Here is an 11702-nt window from a genome sequence, read left to right on the forward strand (position 1 = left end):
AGATAAGCTATACATGTAAAGAGTTTTAAAAATCGAGAAACAAGCCTTTCACAATGTTTGCATCAAAAACTATGCCTTGTATTGTTTTTCTTTTTATTTGATATGCATAGCTAATGCATTTGTTAAATGATTTTGAATGCAACTGTTGAACTTCAGTTTTAGCCCGATTTGTACATAAATATTTACACCATGCTTTTTAATGTGGAAAGTTACTTGGAAAAGTTGTTGAACTTTGTTTTTAAATGATTTAAAGCAAAAGTCTTTGACAACCTTTGAATTGGTTTTTAAAACGATTTTGACAAACCGAGAGCGTCGAGAGTAGGCCGGCTATCACTTCAGTTAAGTGTGACCCTTGTGAACAAGTGAGCTCTAGCTAAAGAACTTTTAGGTCACCGACGGGCTGTTAAATGTGAATGGGGCCATAGTCTATGATATATGTGGCAAGGCCATGGATTGTTATATGTGGCTAGGCCACAAGTGATATTCGCAGTTACGACCGCTTAATTCTCCGATGTCGGTCAACATCATTGAGACTGCCATGGCTGTGGGGATTTGGTGTAGCAGAGCTCCCAGATGTTATTACGTGAAAATGGGTCCACGAGTGATTACTATATTTACCTACTCAAGAGCCTTTTGAGTTTTCGACGCATACTCTTTTACATGCTGGAGAATTGAGATTTCTTTGCAGCTCCCTTTGTTTGAATAAAAGCGTTCAGTGCTTACTTGCCAAACATGAGGTGTTTTATGTTGCTGTACACTTGATTCCTTTACATGCCACATAATTTGGGAGCGTGCATACTTTATACCATTATTCACGTTTGCATGGCAAGCAATGTTTTTGATGTTTGAACTCGATTTCATAACATTGTTTTCGGCACCGTTTTGCCAAGTGAAAATATTGTATTATGATTTATGTCATTACTTTTATAGGGCACAAATATCCTACTTATGATTTGGTTTCTTAAGTTTATGATTTGACATTCTGGTTTTATTATTCAAATTTATCTGCCTTATGCTTGTTTCCAATCTATGCCTTACTCATGGAGCTGATGATCCCTGAGTCTGTGAGACTCACCCCCTTATTTCCCTTTTGTAAATAGTAATCAGCCTAGAGTGAATTCATCAGCATTTTCAGCCCACCACGGATAGGAAAAAGCATCTCATAGCACTTTATTCTGAGTCACTCCGTTGGTAGAGGTCAAGTCTTCATAGAGTAATTTGTTACGAGATTAGACAATAGTGTCAATTCAAATGTACATTTGGAAATTATAAGTACTAATGTTTTAAGTAAGGCTTGTTCAGGTCTTGAAGGGATCTTCCGCGAGACATGAATGCCAGTAGCGATCGAGGAGTAGTTGTTACAAGTATGTTGGACTGCTTGCTCTTATTGATCTCCATATTTGTTTTTAAAGTTTGGTCATCAGCTTTATAAAGACTTATTAAACTCCTTTCATAATCTTTAAGTCACCTTGGCCAAGGACTTCAATATACTAATATCAACCAAAAATAGTTAGGATATGTCCCCTGCATCACTTCGGGTGATAATTCTTATCTTAACCATTAATTTGCTTTCGCATGCTTCATGCTATACCCAAAAGCATCTTGTTTTGGCATCCTTGGTGAGACACCTCTAAGGATGAAATCAAAGCATAGCACTCCACACATAAGACAACCTGGTGTCTCAAGTCTAAAGAGTATTTACACAACTAACATATAAGAAGTATTGCATAGATGTTTCAGTGAAATACCAAATGCACTTCTCATGGTGGGTCATGTTCAGTGAACTTGCTCTCCTAGGCAAGCACCTACATTATAGTTTCAAGTATCTCTATACTTCAATCTATGAGATCAATTGGTTACTTCTTAAGTAAGGAATATAGAATATACCAGTCTATAGGTATTATTGATGTCCAGTCTCAATGATACATTGAACAACAACATTTTGAGATTGCGCTTCGATGCATAAGGATCTCATAATCGCAACCCATTATTGTTCCCTTGCAAAGCATATTAATCTCATTGACTTAATCCAATTAGACTTATAACTTGTTATAATTGATGTCTTATTGGTGAAAACAAACCTTTAATCATTCAACATGAATGATATTGTTGCATGATTGGAATCAAGCCATAACCAATCCCAAACATTTAGATATCGCTCATGATATATAAATATAAATGTAAATTCTTAATGAATTGATTAATATTTATTGCCAGCATGTTGGGGACTTAATGGTCACACAATAAGATGACAATGTGAAATTAAAATGGAATCGTGATTTAATTGGAAATTAGGGATTTCCAATATAGGCTTAGTTAAATCATTTAATTAAGTGGAAGGATTAAAATGCAATTAAACCAAAAGTTGGATCAACATTTTAGCCTAACTATAAATACCTTTTATATGTCTATCTCACCTTATAAGAAAGAAATGAGAAAATCAGATAGAAAAATAAAAGGGAAAAACCCAAGCCTTAGGCATCCTTTTTATTGAGAATTTTTTTTTTTGTCTTTTTTTAAGGCCAAAAACAAATAATCTTTGAGGGGGTGAGATTTTTCTGGAAATCTTGGCTACTAGCATAGCATCATGACACCACATAATCCAAACCTAGTGTAAGTTTTTCAATTGGCATTTGTGTGGACCACCATTAGTGGCTAGACACATGGACAATTTTGGTTTGCGACAACCTGATTTTGGTGTACAGATTTATTGGACAAAGGCTTCATTCACCTCAGTTTCTCACCATGGGGTCTACTGATTTTATTTGTGAGGAAGAAGAATGGATCGATGAGACTTTGTATCTATTATAGGCAGTTGAATAAAGTGTCCATAAAAAACAAGTATCCTTTCCCACATATAGATGGTTTCTTTGATCAATTGTAAAGGGTCAGATATTTCTCTAAAATTGACTTACGATTAGGTAACCATTAGTTGAGGATTAGAGATAGGGACATGCGCAATATTGCTTTCGGTAAAAGGTATGGTCATTATGAGTTCTTGGCTATCTCTTTTGGATTGACTAATGCCCTTACAATGTTTATGGATAGGATGATCAAGGTGTTTAAACCATACTTAGATAAGTTTGTGGTCATGTTCATTGATGATATATTAGTCTACTCGAGAAGTCGAAAGGAGCATGAGCTATACTTGAGGATTGTGCTTCAAACTTTGAGAGAGCACCAATTATATGCCAAAATTTTCAAGTGCAAGTTTTGGTTATGCAGTTTAGCTTCTTGGGCCAAATAGTGTCTTAGGATGGTTTGATGGTGGACCTAAAGAAGATTGAGGCAATGAAGAAATGGCCATGGCCTGTTTTCGTTATAGTGATACGAAGCTTCTTAAGATTGGTTAGATACTATAGGAGATTTGTTAAGGATTTCTCCAAGATCGTAGCTCCCATGACTAAGTTGATGCAAAAGGGTGTTAACTTTATATGGACAGACACATGTGAGGAGAGCTTTAGGAAGCTTAAGACTTGTCTTACCATAGCCCCAATATTGAGTTTGTCTTGTGGCTTAGGGGGTTACATAGTTTATTGTCATGAATCTTAAGTAAGACTTGGATATGTGTTGATACAACACAGAAATGTGATAGCATATGCATCAAGATAGCTCAAAAGGCATAAGTAGAATTAGCCCATAAATGATTTGAAGATGGTAACTATAGTATTTACCTTAAAGATTTGAAAGCAGTATCTATATGATGAGATTGTGAGATATATATGGACCATAAAAATCTCAAATACATTTTGAGCAAAGAGATTTCATCCTCATGCAATGTCGATGGATCGAGTTCCTTAAGGATTATGATTGCATGATATTGTACCATCCCTAACAAAGCCAATGTGGTAGTAGATGCTTTAAGTCAAAAGTCTATGGGGAGCTTAGCCCACATCTTAATTGAGAGGAGATCATTCGATTTGATGTATAATGTATGCATGAGTTAAATGATATGGGCATTTGATTTGAAGTTGATGATTTAGAGGCAATAGTAGCCCATTTTAGAGTAAAATCGATGTTGATGGAGTGCATTAGGGAAGCCCAAGATAAGGATGATTTTGTGATAAATTCTTTAGAGGATCCTTAAGTGAAAAAAAGTAGATGTTTGCTAAAGGCATTGATAGATTACTTAGATATGGATCTAGAGTACATATGGTAGATATTGATGATTTGATATGAGAAATCTTAGAAGAAGTCCATGTGGTAGCCTAAATTGTTCATCCAGGCAATGACTTGAACGTGATGTAATGGTAAGAAAGCCTTTAGAGGGATGTGGCTGAATTTGTGGCCAAGTGTCTATTATGCCAACAAGTTAGGGCAAAGCATTAAAGGCCTGTCGTGTGATTACAACCATTGCCTATTTTTGGATGGAAGGATGTGAAACCCCACCCTAATGTAGGATTGCTAAATTAAAAAATCCTTTGACAAGCAAGTGAAATTTGTGTTTTGGAACACTTGAAATTTAGTTTTAGCATAGGGACTTTCATGTTTTAATGTTTTGAGATGATTTTGTGTTTTGAGCATTCAAAACTATGTTTTAATCTTAGAAAAAAATTGATGTTTTAATGTATTAAGATGATTTGATAAGTTTGGTGTTAAAAGAAGTCCAATTGGACATGTTTCTAAGGTTTATTTTTTATTACTGGAGCTTATCTATCGATGGATGTTTTCATCTATCGATAGATACAATATAGAAAAGTCTTATCAAAGCTACCTTGAATAACAACTATGGATAGATGAGCAAATTTATCTATATATAGCCAAATCTATCGATAAATGGCTTCAATTTATTGATAGATAGCAAGCAAAAATCTTTTAAAAAGGGCTCTAAAGCTGATATATCAATAAATTGCCCCGATCTATTGATAGATGACATCATTTTCACAAAAATAAAAAGGGTCAAAGCATATTTTCATTTCCTAAACTATAAATATGTCACAATAACTGAGGGTTTCTCAACCCTTAACCATTTTTGCTGAGGACAACCCTTTCTTAAACTTTTTTAACTAGGTTTTAGTCCAAAAATCATTACTTTCAATGATGTTTATCTTAGATTTGAGATTTAATGAAAAAATGTAATTTTTATGGTTTAGAGCCTTTAAAGCTCATCTTTTTTATTCTGAAATTTATGTTTATATGCCCAAAAATTTTGTCAGAACATCAAAGCTAAGAGTTTTGAAATTTTTCAAGTCATCTAAGCTGAGTAAGGTAAGGCTCATGGATTTATGAATTTTAGAGTGGGTTTTGTCAAAGAAAACAGACTTAGTCAAAAGAGAATAATGTTCAAAAGTTCTTAGAATGATTATTCCAAGATTGCTAGTCTATAACTTGATTTGATTATTATGATTATTGTGTTGGGAACTATCAACAACTCAAAGGAAATCATTAGAGAAAGGCTGTGATTAGGTCTTTAATCAAGGTGAGTGGATATACTACTTTCAAAACTATTTTGATGTGTAAAGTTAAAGCATGAATTGAGGTTTATTGATGAATATGATTTTTTGTAAATATTTTTTGAACTGAAAAAGTTATGGATAAGAAAATTATTTTCGAAACTTGTTTGTAATCTACAATGTATAGAAATATTCTATTATGTATTAATTTTTAACAAGGGGGAATAAGCACTTTATTGTGTGTAGCACTCAATTATTCTGATCTTCGGACTAGTGTGAGCAGGAGAAATCATTTATATTGATGTATGAACATCACGACGTGAGTGCTTGCTATGTTGAATGCATGGGATGCATGATGGATTGAGTAATGCTTTTCCATCTAAGCTTGATATGTTTATGTATATGATGTTTATTCCATTTACTACATGAGATGATTAAGAAAGTATGACAAATGGCATGAGATTATGTATATAATGTATGTTTCACATGTTACGTGAGATAATTGATTGGGCATGAGAAATGCCATGAGGTGCGTATATGATGTAGCATTTCATATGCCTTTTGAGATGGGTAAGCATCTATTTGATGGACATACCACATACTTAATGCTATGAGTATAAGAACTCAATGAGTGTGATTGATTCCTCTCACACTGGGTGCAATGACAACTTCACTTTTATGATGGGTTCAACCCATCAACACATGTGAATGTTAATATTAATGGAATGATGATGATTGTTATGTTTATGAAATGTTGCATGCTAAGTTCATTTGAGTTTTGTTTATGATCTAACACTTTATAATGGCAGAGAATGTGCTTGATGAGGTAAACTGAGCCTTAATGATAGTCTCAAGAGGTGACTTAAGGAAGAGTAAAATGTAGAATTTTGCCCAAAAATTAAAGTTTCAGAGGTTATCTATCGATACGTGGAGAATGTCTATTGATAGATAGTAGACAAAATGCAACAAGAAGCATTCTGCTTCAAATCTATCAATAGATGTTCATCTTCTATCGATAGATGAGTTCCAAAATTGTATGTAATGGCTTGTTTAACGGTTTTTCAAAGCTAAAAAGGTTTCTTAAGTTTATGTAAACTTGTTTTCCATGCAAAGGCTATTTAAAACATGTTTAAGTACTATGTTTCATAACTTTTATGATTAAATTATTTATGAACAACATGAGATTTTTCAAATGCATGTTTACTAAATACTCTTATCCCTTGGCTTGTCCCCTTCTTGTATCCACTCATGGAGTCCTTATAACTTACATATTATTTCTTCCCATTTATTTTGTTATAGATTAGTGATAGTACTCTGATGGTAGCCAGTGTCATAGATACAAGTGTTCAGTCTTCGTTTTTAATAGGTTTTTAATAGCCACTTGATGCCTAAAGGTTTGGTTACATTCCTCTGACAAGTCGGTCTTATGTTTATATTTATGGTTTTGACTATGTTTTTGGATTGTGTACATGTTATGTTAACATAGTTCGCATTTAGGCACTATCATGAATGTTACGCTTAAATATGAAAAATGGCTTAAAAGCCCATATGGACACCTGAGGGGGTTAAGATATGTAAAAGATGTGGTGCATTGAGAATGTGGACTTCGATGATGTGTGAATGTTGCACTTACACTAATATGTTGAGAAGTTCCATATATTTGTAATATTGTGTATGATAGTACACATAAGTTGAATTGTATACTTATGATGATTATGTGTGTTTACGAAATGATAAATGTTTTTTGTCAAATGTTAATGATAAATGTTAAATAGTCTTGCTTGGGCCTAACAGGCTACACCCGTCGGGTCCACATGTCAATCCCGATCCTTCTAAGAAATGGGAGGTAATACAGAATAAGCTTATTTTTATGAGTTTTGTGATTGGGCTACCCCGTGTGAGCAAGAGGTACGATTTTATTTGGGTGATTGTGGATAGGTTGACCAAGTCCACACATTTCCTCCCAATGAAGATCACTTACAAAGCAACACCATACTCTAGGTTGTACATTGATGAGATAGTGCGATTGCAAAATGTTACGGTCACTATAATGTTAGTTAGAGGCACAGTTCATTAGTTGATTTTGTGGGAAAATACAAAAGGCTTAGGGAACTAAGTTGAATTTTAGTATTGCTTTGCACACATAGCCAAATGGATAGTTTAAAAGGACCATTCAAACACTAGATGACATGTTAAGGGCTTGTGTCATAGACATTAGAGTTTCTTGGGATTAACTCTTGCTATTGATTGAGTTTACCTACAATAATAGCTTCTAAGCGAGTATTTAGATGGCACCTTATGAGGTTTTATATGAGCAGAGGTGTAAATTACCCATATGTTGGTTTGAGGTCAATGAGTGGAAGTTACTTGGATAGCAGATAATTGAAAAGACAACTGACACGATACCATTAATTAGAGAAAGGATGTTGATGGCATAAAGTCACTAAAAGTCATATGTAGACCATGGATGTCGAGAGTTAGAATTTAAGGTTGGTGACCATGTGTTTTTGAGGGTTTTGCCAACCAAAGGCATTCTGAGGTTTGGCAAGAAGGGCAAGTTGAGCCCAAGGTATATTCGACTTGTTGAGATTCTTAACAGTATTGGCATGGTAGCAAATCAATTAGTACTTTCACTAAATCTAGCTAGTGTACATCCCATGTTTCATGTTTTGGTACTGCGAAGTAACGAACCAGACCCATCTCACGTGATTTAGCATGAGTCCTTTAGCTAGGAGATGATTGAAATTACGAGGAGGTACCGACAGCCATTTTAGATAGGCAAGTGAAGAAATTACGCTCCAAGGAGGTTGTGTTGATCAAGGTACAATGGCACAATCATTTGAACAAGGAAGTAACTTAGGAAGTTGAGAACAATATGTGAGTGCAATACTCAAATTTGTTCAACGAAGGTTAGTACACTATTTAAATAAAAGGACAAATTTTCATAAAAAGGGAAGAATGTGAAATTCCACCTTGTTGTATGGTGCTGAATTAAGAAATCCTTAGGTGAGTGTGTTTGTTTCATGTTTTGAACATTCAAAACTAAGTTTTAATCTTGGAAAAATTCATTGTTTGATGCATTCAGATGATTTTCTAAGTTTGGTGTTAAAAAGAGCCTAATTAGAGAAGTTTCTAATGCTTATTTTTGCTTATTGGAGCCTATCTATCGATAGATTCCACCCAGAAAGGTTTTCTTAAAAGAGCACTGAAAAACATATATGGATAGATGGGTAGATCAACCTATACATGGCCAAATCTATCGATAAATGGACACATCCATCGATAAATTATAACTAGAGAGCATTTTAAAGAATCTTTAAGCTTATCTATCGATAGATGACCTTGATTTATCAATAAATGATATCGTTTTCAAAAAAATAAACAGGTTAAAATGGTATTTTTACACTTTAAACTATAAATAGGTCACATGTTACAAGGGTTGGCAACCTTAACCATTTTTTCAATGTATTTTCTCAACCCTAAGCCCCCTCTAACAAAGTTTCAACCTAAATCACCATTTTTGATGATTTTAAGCTTGGTATTAAGTTTTTATGAACAAAAATGACATTTTTTAACTTTGACATTTTTAACCCACATGTGTGAGGTGGGACCTTTTGAATGATTGTGGGTGAGGAGGAATGCCACTTACACAGTATGCTAAGAAACCTTTAAATAGTGGTGGTTTGAACCACTTTTTGTTGAAATGGGGCAGACCCAAGCATAGATAGGAATGTTATGATGAATGGGGTTAATTAGTCTAGGTTATGATTAAATGAGCATTGCTTGATTTGTTGTTCATTTGAATGCTTAGGTTATGATTAAATGATTATTAACGATGTTATTAACACTAGATTATGGTGATATTGGCTTGGTTAGATAGAACCTTAGCATGAAATAGTCCCTTGAAATAGAAAGGCTTATGGAATGATTATGTTCAAGATTTTACCCAGCAAAGTTATAGTACTAATTTATCGATACTTGTGGGTCATCTATCAATAGATAGAGGGCAAAATGCTACAAGAAGTATTTTGTGTTCCATTTACCGATAAATTCCCCTTATTTATCAACAAATGCTTGATAGTCATGAGTTTTTATCGACAAATTTAGAACATTCGACATTTTGTTCCTTTTTGCCTTGAAAGGCCATTTGGTCATTTTTTCTTTAATACAAGACTCACACATTAGCAGAGGACCCTCAACCATGTCTAGTAAAGTACCATCCTTTATAAGCCTATTGAGTCTATTTTGATTGATATGAACCAAACATATATGCCATAAATAGTTTTGATTTATGCTCGATTATTTGACTCTTTTAGTTTTAGATCATATTGCCTTTACATCATATGCAAAATAAGTTGTAGGCTTAAGGAAAAACAAATTATATCTAGCAATTTAAGGACAAATAAAATCCTTATTTGCATAAATTGTGACTGTGTAATCAAAATAAATAGGATAACCATATTTTATGTAACAAAAAACAGAAATTAAAATTCTATAACTCTTTGGAATGAAATAAACATTTTCCAAGACTAAGCTACGACCATAAGAAAATTAAAGAACAATGGCTCCCACTACAAATGCTAAAATGAAGGTACCATATGCCATCCTCATTCGAAACTACCCCTTTTCTCAGTTTTCTTTTTTTTAGAAAGTCTTGCAAAAAATTAAAAACATGGTTAATGGCTCTAGAATCTACTATCCAAGTATCCATAGAATCAACCATTAAACAAGCTTATAAAATATTTAGAAAACTCATACCTCATTTTACTATCTTTAAATTTCCAAGTCAACAATGTAGTTTTGCTTCCAATTTCCTTTTACACCACAGTGGAAACATTTAGCTTTTGTGTTGTCTTGTGAACAAGTATTTTCCTTCATGAGCTTTTCTTTGCTCCCACTAAGCCCTTAACACTCTTTTTATTTTTAGCATTTTTCTTTTTAAACTTGGGTTTAGGCTAGAAGTGGAAACCAAATGTGCTTCAAGTTTCATTTTCAAATCAAGAACCTTATCTATATTTTAGAGATCATTAAGTAGACTAATTAAGGTGTAAGAATTAATAGTGTGTAGCTTGTAATCCAATTTGAATTGTGGAAATGGCGAATTCAAGCTATGAACAATCATTGATATTTTCGTTTCCACATCTATCTTGGCACCATGTAGTTTTGCCTTATTGAGATAAAAGATCACTTTCATCATGTAGTCTTTAACATGCTCCCTAAGTTTCTACTTAAGGTCTTTAAAAGCATTGATTGTTTTTCACCTTCATAGACCTTGTGTTTGTACCAAACATCTCATGTAGGTGCAACTTTATGTCAACAGCAATATCCATTCCTTTGGGCTGCTCTTGTAAGGTACTATTCATAAAAGTTAAGATATAGCACTTAACCAGCTCGTTTGCATCATGCCATTTCTTATGATATTCAATATCTTGTGGAGTTGTTTGAGAAGTTAGTGCTTCTCACTCATGGTAAAAAAAAACCCATGTGATCTTGTCATTATTAAGGACGATATTAAGTTTTTTTTTTCCATTTAATATAGTTAACAGTATTTAGAGTGCTTTTCTTTAGCAAAATTAAAAGTGGACTCATGTTTATGGATATGTTTCAAAGTACATTTGAATAATTGTAAGCATACTAGTTATACACGGACTTTGAACACTTCATGATGCATGTATGCATGATGATAATACATAAAACCTAATAAAATATATTATTAGTTTGACGATCATTTATCTTTTCTATAATAAATTAATTGACCATGAGCTGTGAGAATTTACTACTAGGCAAACTAGGACCCTCTCACTTAATTATGTTATCTAGTATATTCATACATAACATGGTTAAGGAAAGCCTTCATTTGGTCCACAAAGTTTACTAACAGAGCTACTTGTTAGCTTTAAAATTATTATAGTTTCAATTATGACAAAATAATCAAATTTTCTTGAACATTATTTGAGTAATCCTTGACAATCTCTTGCAATAATTTAACTCCCATACATTTGTTCTTACATAGTTACAAGCTTGACTCTTGAAGTTATTGAACTATATCTATAAGCTTGTATGACTTAGGTGAATGAGTGCTTATGATTCCTATTCATTAAAGTTTGATTTAAAGATTAAAAGAAAATTTAGATGCACTCATTAAGGGGAAGTTTTGAATATCATTTTTAATGATAACAAAAAAAAAAGAAGAGAGAAGCAAGACTAAGTAAAATAAAGTTTGATTGGTCTTCATGTTTAATTTTTATGTGTGAAGCTTAGTTTTGGTTTTGTTGAATATTATGTAAAGAAAACTAGATGCATTGACTA

This window comes from Theobroma umbraticum, unplaced genomic scaffold (genome assembly GCF_002168275.2).
Source record: "Theobroma umbraticum cultivar Fairchild unplaced genomic scaffold, ASM216827v3 scaffold_89.0, whole genome shotgun sequence".
Classification (NCBI taxonomy): Eukaryota; Viridiplantae; Streptophyta; class Magnoliopsida; order Malvales; family Malvaceae; genus Theobroma; species Theobroma umbraticum.